Source organism: Podarcis liolepis (genome assembly GCF_965112155.1).
Source record: "Podarcis liolepis genome assembly, chromosome: 5".
Lineage (NCBI taxonomy): Eukaryota > Metazoa > Chordata > Lepidosauria > Squamata > Lacertidae > Podarcis > Podarcis liolepis.
Genome location: NC_139556.1, coordinates 55,005,216 through 55,032,080, shown reverse-complemented (window position 1 = coordinate 55,032,080; position 26,865 = coordinate 55,005,216). Strand labels below are relative to the sequence as shown.

General features: G+C 42.5%; 1 long non-coding RNA gene across 1 annotated transcript; it reads right to left on the bottom strand.

Annotated features, from left to right (window-relative positions):
* Positions 1-8,134: 8,134 nt before the first annotated feature.
* On the bottom strand, positions 8,135-14,302 carry LOC310707716. The gene is made up of 2 exons (XR_014526686.1): positions 14,261-14,302; positions 8,135-8,554 (listed from the first exon to the last, which is right to left on the bottom strand). It is a non-coding gene; the product is annotated as an uncharacterized lncRNA (long non-coding RNA).
* Between the last annotated feature and the right edge of the window lie 12,563 nt (positions 14,303-26,865).

Here is a 26,865-nt window from a genome sequence, read left to right as displayed (position 1 = left end):
CCTCAGTCAATTCTTCCACAGCAATAGCATCAGGAATCCCTGTAAAGCTCACATTGCAGTATTATTATTATTATTATTATTATTATTATTATTATTATTATTATCTGCTCCAGATATTCCCCAGCCTTGCAAATTCCCTGCTGTTTGTCACTCTTTCTGTAGTAAACAATATAAAAAATGACATATTTATTAGCATGTGCATTCCTTTGTTTTGATGGATTGCTGAACAACAATGTAATAGCTCCATGAATGGTGTATATTTTCACAAAGGATTCAGATTTAATTGCGACAGTTAATCATTTTCAAAATCTTCCCATATTGATTAAGAGCACCCTGTCATACACTGACTTAATGCTGAAGGTTTTGTAAATAATGCGTCATCATTCTGTGTGCAGAGTCTCTGGTGCACAGCTAAAGTCTATGTTCTGGAAGAAAAAAAACCCAAACATGTTTGTAGCTTACCATAAGTCAGAAAAGCCCCCCACCAAAGGGGGAGGCAGCCTAAATGTGTACTGTTTCACCTCATAGGGGACTTTGCACACTTCCTTCCATGGGTTGAAATAAGGTGTCAAGAGAGGGGGTTGCATGACCAAGACTCACCCCCTGCCATTTCTAGGACCCCCCCCCCCAATTGCTGCATGATCAAGCTAAGGCAGAAGATGGGTGGTGGTGGCCACCAATTTGGATGCCTTTAAAAGCAGATTAGACAGATTCATGGAGGATAAGAGGTAAGATTTTCAGCAGGGGTGGAAGTTAGTCTTTCAAATTTCAGTGGTGCCCTGCAGAAACCCGAAACTTGGCACCCCTCATTCACCTCTCGCGTTCTGTTCTGCTCACTATGTCATAGTTGCGATGCCTTATGGCGCCCCGTAGGCTCAGTGCCCAGAGCAACAGAATCAGTAGCTCTGCCCTAAATCTGGTTTTCAGTGGTTACCATCCCTGATGACTGTGTTCTACATCTGCTTCCAGAAGAAGGACAGAAGGATTCTCTTGTTCTGAGGTCCTACTTGTGGGCCTCCCATAATGAACAGTAATAACTCAGAAATTACTGAGTTTGGTAGGGATTATTTACAGGTAACTGGGTATTCAACTGCACTCTTCTTATCTCCACCACCTCATAAAGGTAAAGGTAAAGGGACCCCCTACCATTAGGTCCAGTTGTGACCGACTCTGGGGTTGCGGCGCTCATCTCGCTTTACTGGCCAAGGGAGCCGGCGTACAGCTTCCGGGTCATGTGGCCAGCATGACTAAGCCACTTCTGGCGAACCAGAGCAGCGCACGGAAACACCGTTTACCTTCCCGTTGGAGTGGTACCTATTTATCTACTTGTACTTTGACGTGCTTTTGAACTGCTAGGTTGGCAGGAGCAAGGACCGAGCAACGGGAGCTCACCCTGTTGCGGGGATTCGAACCGCCAACCTTCTGATCGGCAAGTCCTAGGCTCTGTGGTTTAACCCACAGCACCACCCGTGTCCCTCCATCATCTCATACCAGCTATCAAAATGATGACATTTCAAAAGTTTTTGGGCTGCTAAAAAACTGTTGGAGCCAATGCTGTGATTTCAGTTGAATTAGATTGGTTTTTTATTTATGTTCTGCAACAATGACTTAATTGGGCACAATTCAGACAGACATTTTCAAGGTACAGTTGGTTGTGACCTCCCCACCTCCAGTCTTCCCTCATTTGCAGATCTGCTAAAAGAAAAAATCTTATGGGAGTTGGACAGAAAACTGATGTCTGAAGGATGAAAGAAATAAATGACTGAAGAAGACTGAACTTAAGTTGCTTCAAATGTCTTAGTGGCTGCAAAGTTCAAACACAAAATCTTATTAATTATGACATTTCAAATACTCTTTTGGAGCTAAAATGCTTTAATAGAAAGGCACCATAATCCATATGGAGTAAAGTAGAAAGAAAGAAAGAAAGAAAGAAAGAAAGAAAGAAAGAAAGAAAGAAAGATCGTTTCCCAGAGAGATTATTTTTATTCATTAGGATCAGCTAAATGAGATTAAGCTCGCTGTTTTTAACAGTGCTAGAGGCAAGGACTGTGTTTAGATTTGCCAGATGTCAAGAGTTTGGCATGGGGCACTCAGACTTATACTAGTTTTCCAACTCTGAAAACCTACCAACAGCATTGGATCTATAATTAAGAACAAAACGGTAAATTCAGTGAAGTTTATCAGATGACATATTGAATTAAATAAATAAATAAATAAATAACCCTGGAGCTGTATCCAACTATGTTATTTTCAGAGTAGACCCATTAGAATTTAGTGGTGGTATTAAGCTATGTTTTGCTCCAAGTACAATTACTGAAATTAATAGACATGGCTAAGTTAGGTCCATTAATTCCAATGGGTCTAATGTGAGCAATATTCATTGCATTCTACCTAAGTTTGTCACGTCCATTAATTTCAATAGGTCTGCTGTGAATAGTACTGACATTGGATACAACCCCTGGGATTTAGGTGTCATACTTCTATTCACATATTCAAACACTGGTTATTTCAACAACCCTACTAAGATCATGTGTGAGGACTAAAAGAGAAACTTGATTGTTGCTTCACTACAAAAGATAAAGGCTTGTTAATATATTTATAGAGGATTCAAAGTTATAGATAGCATTGCTAAAAAATCTTAAAGTCCTTTACCACACCCTGGTGAATGCCTCCTATCTAAATGGATAATGTGCTTGGATCAGTCAAGGTGACCGCTTGCCCTCTGCACCCTTGTGCCTCTGGCTGATAAAAACTATCTGGGCGAGGACAGCTGGCTGGACCAAGGAGGTGGTTAATGTCTGTTTATAAGAGGGGGTGGTCCCTGCCTGCTTGAAGGAGGCAGCAGTAAAACTGCTGCTTAAGAAACTCTCTCTGGAAAATCTAACTAACTGCTGGCCAGTTGCTAATCTCCCTTTCCTGGGCAAGGTTCTAGAGTGGGTGGTTGTGGACCACACCCAAGTGCTCTTGGATGAAACTGATTTTCTAGATCCATTTCAATCGGGGTTTAGGCCTAGTTTTGGCACAGAAACTGCTTTGGTTGCTCTTTATTATGACTTCTGTCATAATAAAGAGAGGAAGGGGAAGCGTTTCCCTGTTAATTCTCCTTGACCTCTCAACGACTTTCAGTACCACCAACCATTGTATCCTTCTGGAGCGGCTGTCCGAGTTAGGGGTGGGTGGCACTGCTTTGCTGTGGTTCTGGTCCTACTTTGGTGGTCGTTCCCAGAGGGTGTTGCTTGGGGGAGTGTTTTCCAGCCCCATGGAGCAATCAACAGGGTTTGATTTTATCCCCCCTGAGGTCTATGGGTATACTAAATAAATAAATAAGTAAAGAAAGAAAGTTTGAGACTGGTCCAGAAATGGAAGCCAGTGCAGAACACTATAGCCAAGTTGTTGAGTTGAGCACCTGAATGTGTGGATATTGCACCTGTGTTAAGCACACAGCACTGGCTGCTCTCAACCACTGGGCCATGTTCAGTGTCTTGTAACTAACATATAAAGCTCATAAGAGAACTAGGCAATGTTCAAGGGAAAGTTGTTCCTGTCTGTCTCTGAAAACCCTTCCTTACCAGATAAAAGGTGAAGGAGTGCACCAAAATTAGACATCACCTTTTCAAATAATATAGCCTTTACGTGTTGTGATCTTCCTGGCTTCCAGTCTGTTTATCTACGTGCTTAGATTTCCTGTTGTAAGAAAACCAGTGTTTAAAAGTGGTTTGCACAGATCGTGCTTTGCTGCCTGTGGTTTTTGGTTTATTGGTTTAACAATCAACTTCTCTGTCCCAGCAGCAAAGGTTGTTAACCTTTCTCTTTCTCATGACAAATGTTCCTATTGTGCATGTTTTCTTGCCTTTGGCTTAGTAAACAAAACTCCTATAGACAGAAAGAAACTTCATTAATTTCACTTAAAAGCAGTTGGATTTCATCATTGTTTGTCTTGATTATGGTCTGAAAGCTAAATACCAAGAAAGGTGGCATGGTATGATTTAGGAATAAAACCAAATCTCCTAGTCGAGCATAGCAGAGGAATTTAGTGTTATGAAACACTATTTAGTGTTGTAAAAGTTAATGCTGTCATGTCCCCAAAACAAAAGCCATAAACATGGAAGGAGAGTCCTGCTGGATCCGACCCTAGCAACCTGTTGGCTGCAATGGCCAACCAGGTGCCAGCAGAAGCTCACAAGGAGGACATGAGTGCAACAGATCCCTCCCAGTTGTGATCCACGACAAATGGATTTCAGAGGCATACTGCTGATAGGTAAAGGTACCCCTGCCCGTACGGGCCAGTAGTGTCCGACTCTGGGGTTGCGCGCCCATCTCGCTTAAGAGGCTGGGGGCCAGCGCTGTCCGGAGACACTTCTGGGTCACGTGGCGACCGTGACGAAGCTGCTCTGGCGAGCCTGCACCAGCGCAGCACACGGAAATGCCGTTTACCTTCCCACTATAAAGCGGTACCTATTTATCTACTTGCACTTAGAGTGCTTTCGAACTGCTAGGTGGGCAGGAGCTGGGACCGAACGACGGGAGCTCACCCCACCGTGGGGATTCAAACCACCGACCATACGATCGGCAAGTCCTAGACGCTGAGGTTTTACCCACAGCGCCAGCCGTGTCCCATTGCTGATACTGGAGACAATATATAGCCATTGTTACTAGTAGCTATTGATAGCTTTATCCACCAGGAATTTGTCTAAGTTGGCGGGTGGAGAATTTCATAATGTGAAAAAGTACAGTGGTGCCCCGCAAGACGAATGCCTCGCAAGACGGAAAACTCGCTAGACGAAAGGGTTTTCTGTTTTTGCGTTGCTTCGCTAGACGAATTTCCCTATGGGCTTGCTTCGCAAGACGAAAAAGTCTTGCGAGCCTTGCCATTTTTTTTCGCTCCCCCCCCTTTTTCTAAGCCGCTAAGCCGCTAATAGCCTTTTAGCCGCTAAGCCGCTAAGCCTTTAATAGCCGCTAAACCGCTAAATCGCTAATAGCACTAATCCGGTACTCCGCTAATAGGGTTGCTTTGCAAGACGAAGAAAACGCTAGACGAAGAGACTCGCGGAACGGATTATTTTCGTCTTGCGAGGCACCACTGTACTTCTTTTTGTCTGTCCTGAGTTTCTCTCCAGTTACCTTTTAAAAGTTATTGCCATAATAACTGAACAGATAAAAATAAAATAAACTCAAAATCTAAAATGATAGATTATTGAACTGGCTCTGCCCATTCACAAGATCCCTATAACTCACTAAGGGGGAAGGAAGTGTCCCAGGTTATTATTTTGAGATCACTAACTAAGCTAATGGCATCCAATCTAGTCTTAATTCATAATAATCAATTCTTTTATTCAAGACTACAAACCCTGAAATGCTAGAGCATGCATCTTTTCTTTTCTTTTCTTTTCTTTTCTTTTCTTTTCTTTTCTTTTCTTTTCTTTTCTTTTCACAATGAAAGTAGCCATTTCTGGTATAGTCAGCCTTTGGTGAGTATGCCATCATTTGTTATGTTGATAAAAACCAATGTGATTCTTTCATGCCAATTTATGCTTCCTTTTCATGATTGTTTACCATTCAAACAGCAAAACACTGTCTTGAATGACGTCACAGCATCTGAATGGATAGAACTGAATGGGGAGTGTGACTATTTATTAGATGTTCTTGCACAGATAAATGTTTCCCAGGGCTGGAGCTCACATTACATGAGGAACATGTGACCAGCATTAGAATTTTTACAGCCTTTTTTAATAGGCCCAGAGAGTTCTCTTTATGCGAGTTCTGTGCTGACAACTTGGAATATCTTAGGTAACTGATGATGGCATTAAAGATAAAGGAAATAAGACTTAAAAAGTAGTTAGCAACTACTTGGCTCTGATTCTTTATGCATGAGAAACTATATTGTGGAACATTAATCAGTGGGTCGTTCCTGCACAAGCGGCTGGGATGGTTGATTTCTGCTTGCAACTGCTAGGCCTAATGAATATCGAAATGAAAGCAAGATTTTCAGATGGCAACCTTAACTAAGGTGGTAGTGGATAGTGGGATGAGGTGGCACCACACACTTGACCACTAGTCAGTTGTGCTGCTGCTTCTTACTAAGAGATAAAAGTTTGGGGTGGCAGCAATGTGCAAATGCATTGGTGACACTGCTGCTGGTGTGTTTGCACCATGCTGACCTCACCACTGCCTCTACCTTCTTGTAAGCAGTAGCTAGGCAATGGGCCAGAGGTCTTCCAGAGAAAAATGTCAAGATGGAAGGAACCCAAAAAGAGCCCAATGAGGACTAAGTTTGATTAATGGCCACGGAACACTGGCAGGCTGGTGGGAGGCATGTAACACTGGAAGGGAGGAGGAATGGAATGGAATATCCTGCAAAAGGGCATTGCTGACTGACTGGAACACTCAGCACGAGTACTTCATGCTACAACATTTTGTTGGCGGTCTGATTTCTAACTTTTAAAATTACTTTTGAAAATGTACCTGTCTTTTGTGCTGAATAGGCATAACAAGCTTAATATTTACTATGCACTTAAAAGCAAAATCTGCTGCCTTGTGAGCCAGGTCTTTCTTTATGCATCACCTTTTCATTGAAATTCAAATGAAGTTTCACATTATACAGCTGGCAAATTTTCAGCTTGGTTGCCTACCTCGTGCCTGTCAGGGATAGGGAAACGAGATGGGTTTCCATCCAGATTCCAGGTGCAATACACTTCAGTCTTGGTGCGCTGCCACATGGGGATACATTTTAGCCTATACTTTTCATTCATCTGTCAAGAAAATAAAGAGCTGCTTTTTTGCCATGTCCACTTTAAATTCATACCTGAGTGGAAGCAGACTTAGAGCACAGTCAGTACGTACCCAGCAGATTGGCACTTCTTTCAAATAGCTGCCTTGGTCCTATAATTCTAGATGTTTGGTTTTTAAATGCTTCTTACATAGTGTTGTATGCATCCCAGTCCCCCAGTGATAAGAGACTCCAGAAGTGTTAGCACTCGTTCAATGGAGTCTGTAGTGTCTTTAGGATACATGGTTTTATCTGCATGTATATACAACGTGAGTATAGGATGGAAGGGCTCTCACAGCATTAACACTCCAACAGATCTTTCCTTCCCATTAGTTTTCAGGGGAATGGTGCCCCCAAATCCATAGATGGGATCCTCCTAATAGAGGGTCCTGGTTGTGCGCGGGGCCCTAGGGCTCTCCCCTTACAGGGTTAAATTGCGGGGGAGTAGCTAGATGTCCTGGCCATAGCCCTGGGATCACGCCAGGCTGTTTTAGCCAATTGCCGGAGGGTGGCGTGATCCCAGGGGCTTTAAAACTGGCAGCGTGACGCAAGTAGGGGCACTTGCTTCACACTGCCGAACACCCGCCCACCCTCCCTAGATTTAGGCAGAGTCGCTTGGCCTTGCTTTGGTTTGGGTCACCTGTTTTGGAACGGGCTGGGCAGGAATTTTTTTCCATTTGGCAGATTGGCTTTAGCCACTTGGTTTTTGCCTACCCCTTAGCAATCGTCACAACTTGTAAGGTGGCGGTTAGGCAGTGACTCAGTTGGATTGTGGGGAGGGGAGGTGCGACCATCACCTGCCCGTCCAGGAACTGGGTATTCCGTTAAAGGAAACTGGGGGTCCTGGATCTTGTCTGAAGTCCTCTTGAGGGGCTAGGGCCATGCCAGGACCACAGGAAGCCCAGGGTGAGCTTTGGTTGGTCCTCATCGACCTTGCTTGGTTTGGTTTACCCCATTGGACTATCACCCAGAGAGGTGGAGTCAGTTATAGTCGGGAGTCAATGCCTAAGCCAATACTGCTCACGTGGTTGTATTTCAATAAAGTTGTGGCCAAAATTTGCCCAAAAACTTAAACTAAAATAAGTGTCCGTGTGAAGTTATTTTGGGGGTGGGTCCTGGGGATCTTGGGGTGCAACTTTGAATTCAGTACAGAACAGCTGACACTATTAACCTAGCAAAAAAAGTAGTTTGACCAATTCAGCAGGTTCCTCTGCCAAAAGTCACAGTTTGGGAATAATAATTGTTCATTTGGAAATCTCATGCAAAGTAAAATACACAGTTACGAGTATTGTACAACCACATCATTTTGTTCAGGGGTCTTATACTAATTTCTGCAATGTAATATCAAAATATACCGAGAAGTCAGACTAATTAGCAACAGATACCTTTAATTAATCACACTTGTGACAAATATCCCGTTTGGTCACTGTCCAAACTGTCAGCTGTTCATATAAGGTGATGAAATATTCTTTCCAATTAGTGACCCTAATCTAATTAGAGTTCACAGTTGTACAGCACTTCCAAGTGTTCAAAGCATTTCACATGCATTATCTAGCAGTAGTCCTTACAAACAACTTGTAAGGTAAGTCAGTATTATTATCTCCCATATTGCAGATGGATGGTAGTGGATAACTGTGGCCTGGCAGGGAGTAGTTTACCTGCAGTGACCTACGAATTCATGCCAGAAGCAAGATTTGAAGAAGGAACTTCCTGATCCACAGGTCAGTTTTCTACTTGCTACTTCTCATGTGTGCCCCTGAATGGATATCCCTGCCTTGGTGCAGATGTCTGCAAGGAGTAAGCCTTATGAGCAGCCTTCATAGAATCATAGAATTTTAGAGTTCAGGTCCCAGCCTCCAGAGCAGGAGAAAACAAGTTTGCTCCATCTTCTATGTGACAGCCCTTCATATATTTGAAGATGACTATCCTCTCAGTCTCCTCTTTTCCAGGCTAAACATACCCCTCCTCAACCGTTCCTCATAAAGTTTGGTTTCCAGACCATTGATCATCTTGGTTGCCCTCCTATGCACACATTCCAGCTTGTCAATATGCTTCTTAAACTGTGGTGCCCAGAAGTGGACACAGTACTCCAGGTGTAGTCTGACCAAAGCAGAATAGAGTGGTACTATTACTTCCCTTGACCAGGATGCTATCCTTCTGTTGAATAGCATTAGCTATTTTATTTTATCACAGACTGACTTCATAAGCCATGTAAGCAGCTTATGAAGCCCAACTATTCTTCCTGCCCCAATTCTCTACAAGTGCATTATTTGCAGGAATCACTTTATGACTTTGTATTTCACGTTTTGCAGCAATAGCATTAAACACCTCTGCTATGTCATACTTGCAAATGTTTTATATGGAAAACTGATATTGGTAATGACAAGTTTGTCAACCCTTCACAGTAAAGGCTAAAACCAGTAATCAGCCATCTTGTCTATTCTGATTTTCCTTTTGACACACCTCCCATTTTCCTCAAGACAGCACAAGAGAAATAATTCACACATCTTTGTCTTTGTTTTAAAAACAAAACAAAATTATAACAGATCATATTGTGTTCCTGCATTTTTACACTATTTGTTTTATAGTGCATGGGAACCATTAAGAAACCTATTGGTTTATAATGTACTCTCTAAATACATATTTATAGCTAGTTTTATGGTAATGAATATTGCTGACTATAATCATAAAACTAAGGGATAGGTACTGTACGTCTGGTAAACCATGATAGCTGTTTACAATGGTTGCATTCAAATAATCATCCATTGTACACTCTGTGCTCATTCTGTCTTTAGCAACTGGAATGTACTTAGCATTCAGAACTTTCTTTAGGGGGCAGCTAAGTGGCTGCAATCACATGTAATACTCCTGTCTTCATAGTATTCTAAGCTGCTTAACAACCGTCTGCTATATAAAACAGACATCTGTACATTAGTACATGCAACTGCCATGATAAAAGAGGAGAAAGAAATGCACCTCTTTAGTCATAGCAGTCATATGTATTTTGGTTCCCATAGCACACCCACATGCTTCCAGGATAATGCATACATGGCTGAATTAAAAGTGCATAAAACAATAGGCAATCCCATGGAGACCGCAAATGACTTCCATGAAGAACTCACCATTAGAGAAAACCAAGTGCATGAAATCAGATTAGTTTATGCTTTATGGTCACCTTGCGGAAACTCCTTTCAACGGCCTCACGTTGGAACACATTTGTGTGCTGTCCTTCACAATGCAGATTAGGAGTGTTCACCACTGCAAAATTCCTTCTCCCCCCCCAAAAAAAGTGTATAGCTGATGTGGTAATGTTGTTTGGAAGCCTAGTTTAAGCGGAACTGCTCTTGTTCAGAAACTCTACTACTACAGGCAAACCATTCCGTGGGAGCGCAGCAGTCATTTGAATGACGGACATGCAAAGTGTGAAGCCTTGGAATCTCTGAATTAGTACCTGGACTGCAGTTTAATACTTCATGGGGAATACCCCTTATTATATGAGCAGAGAAGAGAGCTTTGTAAGTGGATGCTGAATATTTTGTGGCTATTTCAAATGCCTTCATCTATCCTCAAATCCTCTGTCAATCAAGAAATTATGTTTGGCAGATAGCAGGGACCTCAGGCCATTTGGCTGTTGCAAAATGTTTTCCCTGTTCTACATTTAAACAAATCAGGTTTAATTATATTTTTAAAATGCAAATGTCTTTTAAGTGTCTTCAACTCCAGATAAGGAAAGCTGCTTCCCTTGTTCACAGCTCTATACTGTGAACCCATGTGAAAGTCATTTTCTAAGCTGAGTGAGACAAAGATTGCAAAGTTTTTGTAGTCATTAGGAGAAAGAATCAGAGTGGTGGACAGGCAGGAACTTAGTAATACACAGCACAAATTTCAAGTGCATGATCTTCCAGAATGTCTAGTTCAGCTTTTGTCAACCTGGTGCCTCCAGATGTTTTTAACTCATAACTCAATCAGTCCTTTCCAGTATGGCCAATTGACAGGAGGGCACCAGTTTGGGGATTGTTGTCCCAGTAAGAAAAATTTTCAGAGGAACTAGAAAAAAGATTCCTGAGATTCCAAAGGTGGAAGTGGGCCCGCCAATTGGGTGGGCATGAGCACAATTTCACCAGGTAAAACAGCGTCTTTGGTTTCTTGATTAAATCAATGGTGAAATCAGAGGGTGTATCCTTAGAAAAATTTTCAAATGCGGAAGCTAACGGCAGAGGGATCTCTATTTGTCCTGGCCCGAGAGCAGGGCCCCTATGGAGTTTCCCGAACTCCTGCACTGATTTGCCCAATGATAGCCTTTTCCGCATTTCGGGCATTTTTTGGAAGGCTTGGCCTTATTGGCATCACCATTCCTGTTTGCTCCCCCGCCAGGGGCTCTGCATTGTTTAGCAAAATGACCTGGGCGTTTGCAATTGAAGCAATTGCCTGTAGGCTTATTGCCAGCCTGGATTGCACCGGCAAGCAAAGACATCACATGGCTCTGGCTGCCAACATCTGCACAGGTTTGAATCATATCGGCCAGGTCATATTTAGGGCGATGTATGATTGACTGCAAAGCCTTCTTGCAATCGGTGTTTGCATTTTCAAAAGCCAATTTTTTCATCAGTTCATTTTGAGCTGTAGGGTCATCAATCTGCCTAGTGATTGATTCTTTCAATCTATCTATAAATTGATGGTAAGGCTCCGAATGTTGTTGCTTAATATTAACGAAGGAGCTCAGCGGTTGCCCTGAGACAGGGACTTTCCGAAAGGCGCGTTGTACACAGGTCGCGGTGCGACTGAAATGTAAAGGTGTCACTTGCACCTGGGCTGGTATATTATCATACGGACCAGCACCAAAAAGTTGATTGGCTGAATGCTGTGGATCAGCCAGGGCTGCTGCGCTATGCTTAAATTCACTTTCAAAAACCACACACTGAGCCGGAGATAAAAGCATGCACATCAGATCTTTCCAATCTTGAGGTAGCATTGTGTAACCATTTGCGATCCCCTCCAGCATCCCTAGCACATAAGAAGATTTTAGACCAGAATCAGTAATGGCTTTCCTTAATTCTCTCAGAACAGAATAAGGAAGCGCCTCATACATAATCTGTTGTTGTGCAGTGCTGGGGTTTGCATAGGAGATAGGGAAAGCAGATGGCATTTTGCCGGCCCATCCAGCCTCTTCCTCTAAGGAGAGGAGCCATTGCTGCCTAGCTTGAGAAAGTGCGGCGCACACAGCTCCTGTAGGAGAGCGCGCAGGGGCTGAGGCAGGCGAAGGAGGGATGGGGGGTGGATGTGGGCTGAGGCGTAGGGAGGGAGGTTGGCAAGGTTGTGATGGAGGCAGAAGCTTTCGGTAAGGTGGGGGATTGTCTGCTGCGGCTAAAAGAGCAGGGGCCGCCGGAGATGCCTGTGGTCCTAATTTAGCGACGGCATCTGCACATTTCTGCCAAGTGAGCAGACAATGAATCGGAGCCCTCGGTTCTGTGAAGAGGGTTTTTCCGATCTTTTGCCAAGCTTCTGATCCCAGAGAGCCTGACTCTGGGTAGCAGGGGCACTGGCAAGCAATCTCACATAACAATTGTTCAATTCTCAAAGAAATATGAGCACCCGCCACCCGCTGTCTAACGAGATGAAGCAGCTCCTTGGCATGCTCCTGTTGGAACTTTGTCAGCCCCCCTCCCCATACTCACGAAGTAGTGCGCTGAGACCTTTCCAGTTGAGTGAAGTACGGAGGCTGCGTGAAGGGATCTGGCACGTCGAGGGTCACCAGATGTTGGGTTGAAATAAACGACAGACGAATGGCAAGTGTCATATGGGAGGCATCTCCCGGGCATGTCTCGGGGAGTCCCTTTTATTGAATATTACAGCATTGCCACGTATGTGCTTGTTGCTGATTGGTTAACACAAATACATTGCAAGGGTTGCATATAAGACATTAATCATCAATAGATTAAAGGTTGGGAAAAGGAACACAGAGTTGGACAGGCGTGAAGACCTCATATTAAACAATTACCAGTGATTGATATAGCAGACTTAAACTATAACTAATGATTGATAGTAGATGTGGTCAACCATGCTTTAAGAACAGGTCAGGATATGATGTTTCATGAACTCAATGTGAACTGAACATTCCAGGGTGGTGAGAAAAGAATGTACAGAAAGAAAACTTCCCATCAGTTAACATCAATTGATAGAGTTTACTTATATTCCACTTTTCTACAATGAGCTGTGCCCAAAGCAGCTTACAGCAAACATTCAAAGCATCAAAATACAGAGCGTTAGCAATTCAAACTTACAAATTACAGGCCAGTAAATTAAAATATGTCAAGAATCAACCATTTGGCATACAGAAGCAAAATAAGAGTTAATCAACAAGAAAGTTTCTGGAACTTGTATTGCTGCACTCCAAATACAGTTCAGAGATGAGGGGTAGATGACATATGGCTGACATACAGGCTGGATAACATACAGCTGGCTCTTCCATCTCTCATCCAGAGGAGACTGACAACAGCAAAAGGCAAATGTTGAGGAGGACAAATTGCCACAATGATGGTAAGTCTTTTCTTCAGAGATCTGGTAGTACTAACTGCTGGTGCAGGCCTTATTGCTCTTAATGTGGACCATTGGTATGACTCGTTATAAAAAAAGTCGCTTCTGCCCTGCCTCCCCTTTTTCTGTCTTTTCCAGAATGGCTATTGGAAAAATATCATGCTTAACTGTTTGTTCGCTAAGGCTGCATACACACTAAGCTTTTGAAGGACATTTGAAACACATTTTCCCCCTCAAAGAATTCTGGGCACTGTAGTTGTCAGATGCTGGGAATTGTAACTCTGTGAGGGGTAAGCTCCTGTGCCCAGAAATCTCTGAGGGAAAGAAGATGCTTCAAATGTGCTTTAAAGGTATAGCATGTACACAGCCCATTTTTTTCTTACTTTCCCCCTTTTTTCTACAAACACATTTGCTGCAGGGGCTTCAACCTGTCCCTGCAACTCTTCAGTTTCAGGATACTATCATTTAATTTGATTATATGTCATTATAGGAGCAGCTTAATCTGTTTAAAGATGTTAGGTGGTTCCTGGCCATTACATGAGATTAAAATGGATGACTTTTGAAGGTCCTTCCGATTCTAGACTTCCAAATTTCTTTAAGAAATAAAGTACTAGGGAAAGAAGATGTGAGCGCTACAATTAATTGCACAAATTCCAAGCGCTAGAGCTACTTACAAAAGAGTTTTTGCTCTTTGTGCACCATAATTAGGGCTTCAATTACTTCAAGATTGTGCATTTTTTTTTAAAAAAGATCTTTTGCTTCAACACAAAAGGGTTCCATTAATTAATATAATGTATAGACTGCCAACATGTTTGTAAATGAACTATGAGCATGCAGCATAAAATTGACCCAAGTAAAATGAAATTCTTGCAAGTTTATATTTCTAGCATTCCCTCCCTCGCTGCACAATGAGCATGTATATTTGTCAGGAATTCTTTCTCTTTTTTGAAGCTTACTCACATCTGTTGGTGATGGGTCATGAAAGTGAAGGTAGAGAAGAAGAAGAGTTTGGATTTGATATCCCGCTTTATCACTACCCGAAGGAGTCTCAAAGCGGCTAACATTCTCATTTCCCTTCCTCCCCCACAACAAACACTCTGTGAGGTGAGTGGGGCTGAGAGACTTCAAAGAAGTGTGACTGGCCCAAGGTCACCCAGCAGCTGCATGTGGAGGAGCGGAGACGCGAACCCGGTTCCCCAGATTACACCACACTGGCTCTCAGTAGTAAACCAGCAGGAAGTCACAGGCCATAAAACAGTGTCATGACATCCTGACCACCTTTCCATACAATGTTCTGGAATCCTGAACAATCAGTTACACGTTTCAGTTTCTGTGTTCCAAAGATTGCAATTAAAAATGGCAACTGTTATGTATTCTGTGGTCTGAGCCCTTGTGTTCTGATTCGATACATGATATCCAATCACAGAACATTTCAGGATTTGGGCCTCTGCCATTGGCCCTTAAACTCTGAGTCATGATTTGCAGCTTGGAAGTTTAGACGGCCAATCATGTTGGGAGTGGTAGTGGCCCAGGCCTTCAGAAATGTATATAAGCAGTTGCTTTGCCCCTGTTGTCCAGTCCTGTTCATTCAAAAAAGGTTCCTGCTGTTACCACTGTGTCTTGCCTCATGGGAACCCACCTACACTTCAGCAACACTCTGTGCTTTTGAGGCTGTCAGGAATGCATGAGACTATAGAACAAAAGGAAGTCCCCCTGAGTGAGCAGAGATCTATTCTGATCATGTGCACATGTGATATACACATGTGTGAATTAGCCTCCAGTTGTGGAATTCTGCACTCTGGTGCAGGCATAGGCAAACTTGGCCCTCCAGATGTTTTGGGACTACAACTTCCATCATCCCTAGCTAACAGGACCAGTGGTCAGGGTTGATGGGAGTTGTAGTCCCAAAACATCTGGAGGGCCGAGTTTGCCAATGCCTGCACTGGTGCTACTCTCAAGGAACTTAATTTGGCAGAGGGAAAGAGAGGAGTGGCTATGTGCTGTGGGTATCAATGCAGGAGAATGACAAAGTAAAAAAACCCAATTAAATGGGGAGGTGCCATTAGGAATAGTCAGCTGCTGTATTTCTGACTGCAAGTTCCTAGTGATTTTGGATGTGACTAGCTGAAAAGCAGATAGGGTGCGTTCTTAGATTGGGTCCAAATGCTATCTTTAAAAAGTATTACCCTGAAATAGGTATCTACTACAGGCAGTGCATGTATAGTAGTCTTCTGATATATTATCCATAGGGAATTCTCTTGACTTACACTGGAAGCTGACAAAGAAATGTTGATTTTACACCATCTGTTTAAAGCAAGTGAAGACAGCTGTGAGGAAAACAAAAGGTTCAAAGGGAGGAAAGACAGATGGATACAAAAGACATACTTTGGCTGGTACTACATGGTACCTGAGGGCGTCAATAACTGTTTTTCCTTTGCTTTAAAATTTTCCAAAAGTGTTGGGAAACATGGTCTAAATGCTCTTACAAAGAATTAGCGCTTTGGAGAACTTAGCAGGATCAGAACTATCAAAGTGGAGCCTTGTAACCCCCTGTGGGCTGTTGTCCAAAGCATATATGAGAGTGAAATTAATACCCATATCAGAGCATATTCAGGCATACACTTTTGAGTAGTGCAGTCAGAAAGGATGTCCAATAACCTGACTTTGATAACTAGCTGGTAGCTCTCCAGCTAATGTTCAGAGAGATCCCCTACCAACCTGCATAAGCTTCTGAAGCACCACAGATGGAAAGCTCAGGCGTTAGCTCATTATCCCTCAAAATCTTAACTTCAATGTCATATTTAAATCTCCATTCTCTATAATCATAAGCCAAAGTCTTCTGAAATACACGGCAACTCTTGCCATGCTCCCCATTGGAGGTTTTGCTCAGTCTGCAGTTGGACAGAATCTGAGTAGGGCAGAATTCAACTAAACTAATTGGGAAAATATTAGGATTACTGAAATATGTCTGGCCTGCTAAACATATGTGGTGTATAGAGGAGGTTATTCTGCTGAGGGTTAGAGGGGTACTGGAAATAAATTTATTTGGATGATGGTGGACCAACTGGGAAGCATGTTTTCATCAGCCTGATTTACTTCTTAGGTTGCCGGTTGTATAAGATTACTGCATTGGGGTATATCTTGCCTTCTGTTCCCTGCCTGGTGGTTAGGGTTTTCAGGTGAAGATTTCCTACAAGCCTGCCACCCTTCCTTTGCCAACCTCATACAATTCAAAGACAACGCATCAAGCAATTTGTTCAATAACCAAAAGAAGCAAAGAAGCGTTTCACGATCAGAGCACTTCTTGAGAGCAGCAAGCTCAACGGAAAGAAATAGCTCATTGGTATCTATTCCGTACTGCAGAACCATAGGCGGCATTTGCTCAGTGCGTCAGTGTGACATCCACAAAGTAAAGTATTATCTTCATAAAGCTGACTTGATTGCGTAACTCGTCAGTGTAATGTGAGCCCGGAGTGGGTAATGTACAGAAATTATGACATAAAAAAAAGAGAGAGAAATGAGGACAATAGCCCCAGAGAAATGAGTGAGTCATTGGCAAATACCACTGATTGGCCTGCAATCTTGAAACCACTAACTCAGAAGCACTCCCACTGGACTCAATCAGCACCCTGATCCAGAACCCCACAGACACTCTAATACACACACAGAGAGAAAGATGATCTTGCTCTCAGGGGCTAACTCACATTTTGCAATTTTATATGCAAAGGGATGTTTATGCTGATCTGATTCCTCCCTTGAAATAAGTGGAACAGTACTTGTGGGAGATGGAACACCATGATCACTCTGGAGCTCCTGTGCCAGTAAGAAATTGCTTGTTCGTGAATGACTTTGATTACTCACAGATATTTCAGACTATTTCATTTCTGACTTTTGTTTGATTTCTAACATCTACCCCACCTTTCTTCTAAGATGGAACTCAAGGCAGTGTATATGTGGTTCTCAGGTGACCTCCCAAACCAGGAACTGATCAGACCCAGACCTGCTTAGCTTCAGTAAGGTGGTAGCCTCATGTATCTTCAAACCATATGCTGGAGAAGAGACAGGTTGAATTGGAGAAACAAGAACTTGAAATGAGAACTAGGGAAGGGTTTTCCTGCTTAACAGTGTTTTGTAAATAACCAGGTTGGGATAATCATCACAAACAATATCACACAACATCAGCTCTGCATCATTTTACTCGATCTAGAAAGCCGACCTAATAATCTATGTAGGACTAGTTTTTTGATGCATAAAACCCATCTCAAATTTCAACAGCCCTGTGGTCTTTAGAGGTTGCTAAAGAATTCTCTAAGCATGACATTTCAGCCTCACATCTTCACTATATGAAAAGTTTCAGTTTAGCCTGAAGGACAAACACTTCCAACTAAGAACCAAAAGGCCTCACCAGAAGAATACAACAGCAGAAAACAAAACAGAACACTGTCCTAGGCCACAATTCTATACACATTTACCTTGGAGTAAGGATCAATGAACTGAATGGATCATACTTCTGAACAAATATATAGGGTGGCACTGTTAAATAGATTTCTAGTAAGCTATTTCTGTGCTTGCATTTCTCTAAATGTAATTTGAAAGTAAAATTATACAGGTGCTTTGTGATGGGAATGTAGCATGCAGATACCATACCCTCCGACAGTTCTCCAATGAAAATAGGGACGTCCTATTCCATAGTAATAATTATAATGATGATTTTATTATTTACACCCCACCCATCTGACTGGGTTGCTGCAGCCACTCTGAGCGGCTTCCAATATATATAAAAACATAATAAAACATTAAACATTAAAAAACTTCCCTATACAGAGCTACCTTCAGATGTCTTCTAAAGGCTGTATAGTTACTTATCTCCTTGGCTTGGGAGTCACATAACTCCATACCCTTCAACATTTGTCCGATGAAAATAGGGATGTCCTAAGGAAAAGCGGGACATTCTGGGATCAAATCAGAGGCCGGGACAGCTTCTGTAAATCTGGGACTGTCCCTGAAAAATAGAGACACTTGGAGGATCTGACCTTTTCTGCTCTAATGTTATTTAACATAGTGGCTGTATAGCAGTTTGAAGACCTGAAGACATGTGGATTAACTCTTAAAAATTTAAAAAAACAACCAATAACTTAAATATTGGACATTAAATAAATGGAAAATATCAAAGTATCCATGGGAGTTGTAACCATGAAAATTTTCTTTCATCCTCTTCTGAGAAATGCCCATTGACAGCTGCATCATAGACAGGAAAATAATGGCCTCCTATAGAATACTTCAAAGCAATGTTGATAATTCAAAACCCCCGCAGCAATTCTTTTGGTTTGGCTACCACTGAGATTTTGTTTAAAGAAAAAACCTCTATTTCTAAATGCTTTGATTGACTTCCTGTAGAGCTGTGATGAGACATCAAAACCCAACAGGTAGTACTGCCATCAGGCTGTGCCCCCCCCCCAATCTTTTCTTCTTTGTCAATACAGAAATGAACCTGACAAACTTTTCACCTTCTGAGAGTCGTGGCAATCTTCAAGACAATCATGTCTGTTCTCTGGAGAATATTGAATAATCAGGTTTCTATTCAGATATGGCTATGTATATGTCCTTGATATACAGTGGTGCACCGCAAGACGAATGCCTCACAAGACAGAAAACCCGCTAGACGAAAGGGTTTTCCGTTTTGGAGGTGCTTCGCAAAACGAATTTCCTATGGGCTTGCTTTGCAAGACGAAAATGTCTCGCGAGTTCCTGCGGGGTTTTTTTCCTCCCCCCCTTTTCCCCAAGCCGCTAAGCCGCTTATCAGCTGATCCGCTAAGCCGCTTATCAGCTGATCCGCTAAGCCGCTTACCAGCTGATCTGCTAAGCCGCTTATCAGCTGATCCGCTAAGCCACTAAGCCGCTTATCAGCTGATCCGCTAAGCCGCTAATAGCGCTAATCCGCTAAGCCGCTAATGGGCTTGCTTCGCAAGATGAAAAAACCGCAAGACGAAGAGACTCGCGGAACGGATTCTTTTCGTCTTGCGAGGCACCACTGTAGTAATATGTAGGCTGTATATTATTGTTTTTCTGGAGAGAAAAAACAGTCTCAAATTTAAGTAACTGCAGCACTTGTGGTTGTACATTATGGCCACAACCACATCTTAGTGGTTGTGCAACCACTAGGTGCAACCACTTTTCAGTTATACCCATCTCAATGGGAATGAGTTAAGAACATGCTTATGAGATAGAGCTTATTTGGCCCTACAACTGTATCCAATATGGTGCCTTCCAGAGGTTGTTGGACTCCAACTCTTATCAGCCCAAGGCAGTAATGCCAATGGTCAGGGATAATGAGTGTTGTAATCCAAAAACATCTTGAAGGCACCATGTTGGCTACTGCCTACATCTAAAAATACAGTCATTATTCACAGATCTCAGCGCGTCCTGGAGAGAGAGGTCATAACTGTCAGAATTTCATGCTAATTGGTAACAGTTTTTGTCCTTTCACAAAGGCCTGCACTGCCTCAAGATCATCAAGGGAATAGAAATCTCAGGAGCAATATTATCCTCAAAGCCCAGAAATCTTTCTTAAGGAATGCTGTGAAAAACAAGAGAAATAGCAGAACGCCTCTCTCCATTGGCCAATAACATTTTTGTGTGTGTGCTATTATAAACAGAAGTATATGACTTAGATCTTATGATCAAGACTGGTCACTTGGGAGCTGGAACACAGACATATACTGCTGAACCCACAGTTTTATTTATTTTGTAGCTGTTTACCTTGTCTTTCAACATAGATGCCCTTGCAAGACAGCTTACATATACAGTAATACAACAAAACTACTAATTATTAATAGAACAATAAATAACAAAAAACCCCTCACCCACACAAATTCATCAGTGTCAATGTAATACATTCTTAACATTCCCAGGTAAAGGTGGGGAAGATCAAGTGATAGCCAACTGTGGTTGCCTTCTTGTGCCACAGACAAACACGAGTTCCCCTTCCTCTTCTTCCTTGCAGAAATCTTGCACACCCAAAATCTGCTCTGGAGAGTTAAGTGATTGCTGGCATTGGCTGGGGCAATTTTGGATATTGTCCATGGGGTATAAAATGAATAAGGGTGTGAGGGTCCACCCTCTGTCAATTGTATTTCAACTCCATGGTTTTACCAGTCTGGTTCACACATCACAGGAAACATACCCTCCAAGTGCCCTGAAAATACCTCAGCCATCCCAAAAGCCCTCTAGCCATCATGGCTTCACACTGTGTCATGGAGAGTCCCAAATTCCCAAGGGGCCTTCCCTTCAGTACAGCATTTCAACATGCTGCTGGAAGTTCATCCCTCTCACCCCTTTTGCTCTTCCCTAGTCCTTTTAGCTCAGCATGGCATGGCAGCTAAGCCAGGGTTTAATATCAAGTGCAAAATCAGCTCTGCTGCTAATCCATAGCAGTGGTCTGGGGGAAACTTGCTTTTAGTGATGGCAGAAACAAACACATGGATCAGAAGTACAGTAGACTATGGAAGCAAGCAAAAAATTCTTCATGGGATATACCTATCATGTTCCCCATGATGGACCTTTAATAGGAGCATATTTTTTGTTATGGTCAAAGTGACATACACCATAACTGGAAGTTTTGCTTGATTCTTTATATTCAACAAGTAATTATAAGTTATAACTTCCTAGTTAGCCAGCCATGACGGATAACAGCAAGGTGTTTGTGCTGAGCGTGAGTCATCTTGGGGGGGGGGGGGCAGGAAGTTCACGTAGCTGAGATGTTGCAGATGAATGAATGGCTCTTAACTAGCTCTGCCACAAGGAGTAAATTGCAATTTCTTGGAAAGCAACGGTGCAGTGCAATTATTTAATGGAGCTGAATCTTGATTTCTAGCAGACGTTTATCATTCAAGGCACTTGCATTTCCAGGCAGGAGTCTGCCAAAATCTACTTCATATTAAAACTAGAGGCCAAAGATTAAAACTAGAGGCCAAAACTACTAGCCAAAGATTAAGTTGGGGTTAAGGGAAGTACATAAAATTACATGTCTCACTGAATCAGAGAACTTCATATGTGAAGAAGATCTAGTACTGTCCAATGGTAATTCTAGACCCCATGTATCTGAGAGTCTCTAACCAAGTTAAGGGAAGAGTTTTATCACCTTTCCCTAACTGAATCAGAGGCTGTTTCAATATCCAATAATGGAAGCTTTCCAATTTGACAAGGGAAAGAGTTAAAAAAATATTTCCTGTCTGAATCAAAGATTAAGGAATCATGAGAATTGGGAATTTGGGAATTGTAGTTCCAAAACAGCTGGAGGGCCAAGTTTGGCCATGCCTGGGTTAGAGGCTTTACTGAGCAATTTTGGGTCATGGGTTGACAAGGCCGGAAAGGATTTTTTTTCTCTTTCAACCCAATTGGCACTTGGCTGGGATTTTTTTTGCCTTTCCCTCAGTGCAATTATGGCTTTCCTTTGTTAGGTGGAATAACATTGTTTGTATGAGGGCGGAAATAGCATTGGTCTGGATCAACATAGTATAGCCCCTCCCCCATAAGGGGCCTGAGGGGAGGATTGACCACAGCAAACCCAGGCACGGATTCAGTATCTGCCTGGTTGGAATCTGCACCCCCAGTGAGATCTTGCTTGCTTGGCTTGTACCACGGCAAGTTTCAATACCGACCAACTCCCATGGTACATGTTTGGAGTGATACAAATCCAGCGGATCCATTCCAGCAATGTGGGTCTTGTGGAATGATGAACCGATCCCGGGACCCAATGCCATGCCAACTCTTGCCCTGCCTGATGCTGTCAATAAAGATTTGGCCTGATTTTACCATATCACCATTGTACATTCTGGCTATTTTGCTGCTCTCATGAGTGACATAATGCATCTGCCTGGGCAACCCAAGAGCCCTTGCGCTCCAAATAGAATGCCCAAAGTTTTCTGGTGTTTTCTCCTGTTGTTTCCAGCAATAATTAATTCTTCTTCTTCTTCTTCTTCTTCTTCTTCTTCTTCTTCTTCTTCTTCTTCTTCTTCTTCTTCTTCTTCCTCCTCCTCCTCCTCCTCCTCCTCCTCCTCCTCCTCTTCTTCTTCTTCTTCTTCTTCTTCTTCTTCTTCTTCTTCTTCTTCTTTGATAGCCTTATCCTCCATTCTTTTGTTCAATCCTGTTTTAAAGTCATCCAAGTTGGTGGCCATCACCGTCTCCTGTGGGTGAGTTAACTATGAACCATGTGGAGAAGTACTTTCTTTTAGCTGTCCTGAATCTTTCAACGAGAAGGCTGGAACATAAGTAGCCCTACAAAATAATAATTTAGATTGTCCACCTTCACTTAGCTCAACAGCTTCTCCACACAATCTCTCCCAATATGAGATTGATGTTTTTTACCCAATTCTCTAGCAAACAAAAGCCTCAATATAGACTTTTCAATTTTTGTAACTTCCTTGTAACTCAGCTGGGCACACTTTTCTTTGGGCTGACAATTATCTGAGAAATTACCCATCAAGAAAAGCAAGAAGGAATAATCCAGCTTAAATCATTCTTGGTTTCTGCACAAGATTTCCCAACCCACTGTGTATTTTTGAGCCGGGAAAAGGAGCAATCAGCTTCCTAATAACAGCTCTTTCAATTGCTTCTGTGTAGAGAATAGTTAACATACAAGAACAAAAAAAGATTTGCAAAATATAGGTAGACAAGGACAATAGGACCCAGAACGAAACCATGAAAATACCAAAAGGGGGAAGATTGTTCATGTACACATAACTGAATTAGAATTATACCGTGTCAAATATAAACAAGATTTCCCAGAGATTTCTTGGAAATATGAGTTCACTGTGTTCAAAGGGGCTGGATAACATCACACATCCTTTGTCCTGGCTTCCTGGAAAATCTGTTTGATGATCCAAACCCATAATTTTCCTTACATCCAAAAGTCTCTGCAGTCAGTGGGGTGAACATCCTTTGCACTAGATTTCCCAAACATGAGGTTTGATTTCAATTATTCCGGTCTTACAGTAAAAGTTTGCTGTTCTTTCTGAGCTGCAAAAGGTTACATGTCAAGGACTCCTATCAAGATTTGAATCTAGGAACATCTGGTGGTAAAAACCAATTCATACAACTCTGTTAGATCAGCAGGATGTGATGGAACTAAATTTATTTTGAATTGCCTAATTGCTTCAACGGGTGGTTAGTGTCACCAGACTACCACTCATGCAACTTACAGAAGTTTTGTGATGACGCAAGGAATGTGTCTGGGGCAGTATACATGATGACAAAGCAATCAAATGTCTAGTTCAGTGCTGATTCAGTAGTTCTACATGAACTCAGCAGCACGTACCTGTAATAGTGGCTTTATACTCATGTCAATCCCTTTTGCTACCTCCTTGTCAGTGTAAACTGCATGTAAGTTAGAAACAGTGGCAGATTTCGGTGTCTCAAAACTCTGCAGACTGCAACAGATGCACATCATGAGCTGGATGGCTGAAGTAGGCTATATCCTGCCTATCCTCAGAAATACCTTACAAGGGACCTTTAGAAAATGCCTTGCTGGTGCCCAAGCCCTTTTCATAATTTCCCGACTTTTATCACACCATTTATTCATACGATAACAACAACAACAATTTCTTTATACCCTGCCCACCTGGCTGGGTTTCCCCAGACGCTCTCGGCGGCTCCCAACACAATATTAAAAACACAACAAAACATCAAACATTAAAAACTTTCCTAAACAGGGCTGCCTTCAGATGTCTTCTAAAAGTCAGTTGTTTATTTCTTTGACATTTGGTGGGAGGGCATTCCACAGGATGGGCGCCACTACCGAGAAGGCCCTCTGCCTGGTTCCCTGTAACCTGACTTCTCACAGTGAGAGAACTGCCAGAAGGAGGTTTATTTGAATAGATGAGGCGAGATAGATTTATACTAGGGAAGGTACATGTAATGGTTCTAGGGGTTGCTCGTGCGTAAGCCTGTGCCAACACCTGGCTGGGTTGCCTGAGTGAACCTTTCCTGTCTGGACAGCCACTCACCCGTGGCTGTCTCAATCGCTGGCAGAATCTGTCAGTGGGCGTTTCTTAAACTTCTTCCAGCAAAGAAGTTCTTTGACGCCCAGTCTCCTCCTACTCTCCCTGCGCGGAAGCCTTCTGGGCAAGGAGGGCGTAGGCAGCGGAGGACCCTTCCTCTTCCCGCTGGTTCCCGGCAAGGAGTCATGTGACCGCCTGATTCCCCCATCTGCCCCCCTTCTCCACTGGAGCTAAGCTGATTCCCTTCCCCAGAAGATGGGCTGCCTCTCCCAATCCCGGGACGCTCTCTGGGTTCCCTCTGGAGCTTGCTCTCTCCCTCCGGCACTGATGGCAGTTCCCTGACATTACACTCCAATAGTTTTTGACCATTAGCCAAGCTAGCTGGGGCAGAGGAGAGTTCAGAATCCAGCATCATCTGGAGGGCCACAGGTTCTCTGAACCTGTTTCAGGGTGAATTCATTCATACTCCTGTGATTTTCCAGGTTAAGAGGGCTGAGAGCAGATTATTTCTGGAATAAAATAACATGGACATGAGCACTAAATATACTCTAAATTTCTGAATGTGATTTTTATGTCCTCTTGTATAATGCAGAAATTAACAGTTAGGGAAACATCAGGGAAATGGAACAAACTGCTGTGTGAATGCATCAGTAGACACTCATAGTTGTATTACTACCTACCTAGGTACACCCTGAAGCCAAACGCAGACAAGGTGCTATGGAACATTGTTAGTTTATCTTTCTTGATCATAGAAATGTGGAGTTGGATGTCCCGCCCACACCCTCAATTAGAATTCTTCTGATTATATACAGTTTCCCTCCAGGGATACTTCCCAAACTAACTGCCACTGAGCAGTCAAAGTGTGGCAAGTAGAGCTATGAATGACTGACACATTTTTGCACTATCTTCTTCTGGAAGTTGACAGTCCATGAAAGCAATTCACTTCACTTTTCCATGTGATAACTCATCTGTTTTCCTTTCTATTTCTTTTCCAAGAGCTGTCTGTATTTTGCTTCAAGACTGGTCCCTCAGCAAAGAAAGTAAATGACATTAGCAATCTGTAGAGGAAGGAAGTTGTGGCTGGGAGTTTACCAGCAATCAGAGCTCACTGTCAAAATGGTGGAAGAAACACTTGGCTGTACCCAATAGTCAAAAACACCATCAAGCCCTGAGGCACTCAATCGATCCTCATCAGTTCTAACTCACTTCCATTTTGACTCTAGGAAAGGATTAAGGAGAGAATCCAGTACAGTTTTTATTATTATTATTATTATTATTATTATTATTATTATTATTATTATTTAAAAAACTATACCCAAAAGAAAACAACAACAACAATGGGTTAGAAATCAACAAAATGCATTTCAATAGAGATAAATGTAAGGTTCTCCACTTAGGCAGGAAGAACCAGCTGCACAAGTATGAGGCGTGGGACACTTGGCTTGCCCATAGTACATTTGAAAAGAATCTATGGGCCTAAGCAGATCATTTAACATGAGTCAACAGTGTGATTCTGCAGCAAAAAAGCTAATGCTATTCTAAGTTGCATATAAGGTTGCACACACACCAGTGTATAAAGCTGTGTCCTGCTGAGTCCACATGAGGTGGACAACCTGTTGCCCTACAGATGATCTTAGCCTCCAACTCTTATTTGCCCCAGCCAGCATGCCCAACAGTCATCCTCAGGAATGATCAGAGTTGTAGTCCAGGAATCACTTGAGGACCATTCAACCAGGAACAACATGGAATATACTATTCATCCATCTAGCCAAGTATTGTGTACTCTGTAGGTCTCACAGGCAAGGGACTCTGCCACCCCTGCTAACATGAGATCATTTTAATAGCAGCTGAAGCACAGGACCTTCTGCTCTACAGCTGATTTATGGCCCCTACTGATCTCTCATAAGATGTCAGCTCAGCTCAAGCACTAGATCTCGTTTCTTCACTGCACATGCAGCTCCATAGTGCTTCATGGTGAACTGAAGTCACAGCACCGTCTCTTTCATGTTTTGTCATTCTCCTAGCATTTGCTGGAATTTCATTGCAGGATTAATAAAGTGATCCTTCTTCCAGTTTATTGTGTTGAGTCTGTGTTTGCCTGTGATAAAGACTTGGACACATTAAAAGCCTCGTTTTTTAATTGAAGAACTAGGGCAATGTGTTTACTCAGCTGCAAGATCTCGGTAGGAAAAGGAACCAATTGATCCCTTGATCAATGCACAACTGTTTCTTAGAAGTTGATTCACATATCCATATGGACGGTTACTTCAATTTAGCGAATCCTTAGCATATCTTGTCCTTCATACTGAGAAGGATTAGAACTGCAGACTCTTTTATCCTCCTTTGATCAGAAAAGGACCCATTTCCTGCATGGTAAAGAGAGGGATAGCCTATCTATAAAGCACAATGAAGAACTCTGGAATATCATCTCATGATTTGAACATGGTTTGCTTTGTGTGTGAAAAGTGAATATAGTCCTGTGCATAAAATATTTATGGACAATATATAAATATGAGACCCTTCATCTCAGGGTTGTGGGTTCGGGTCCCTGTTGGGCAGAGGATTCCT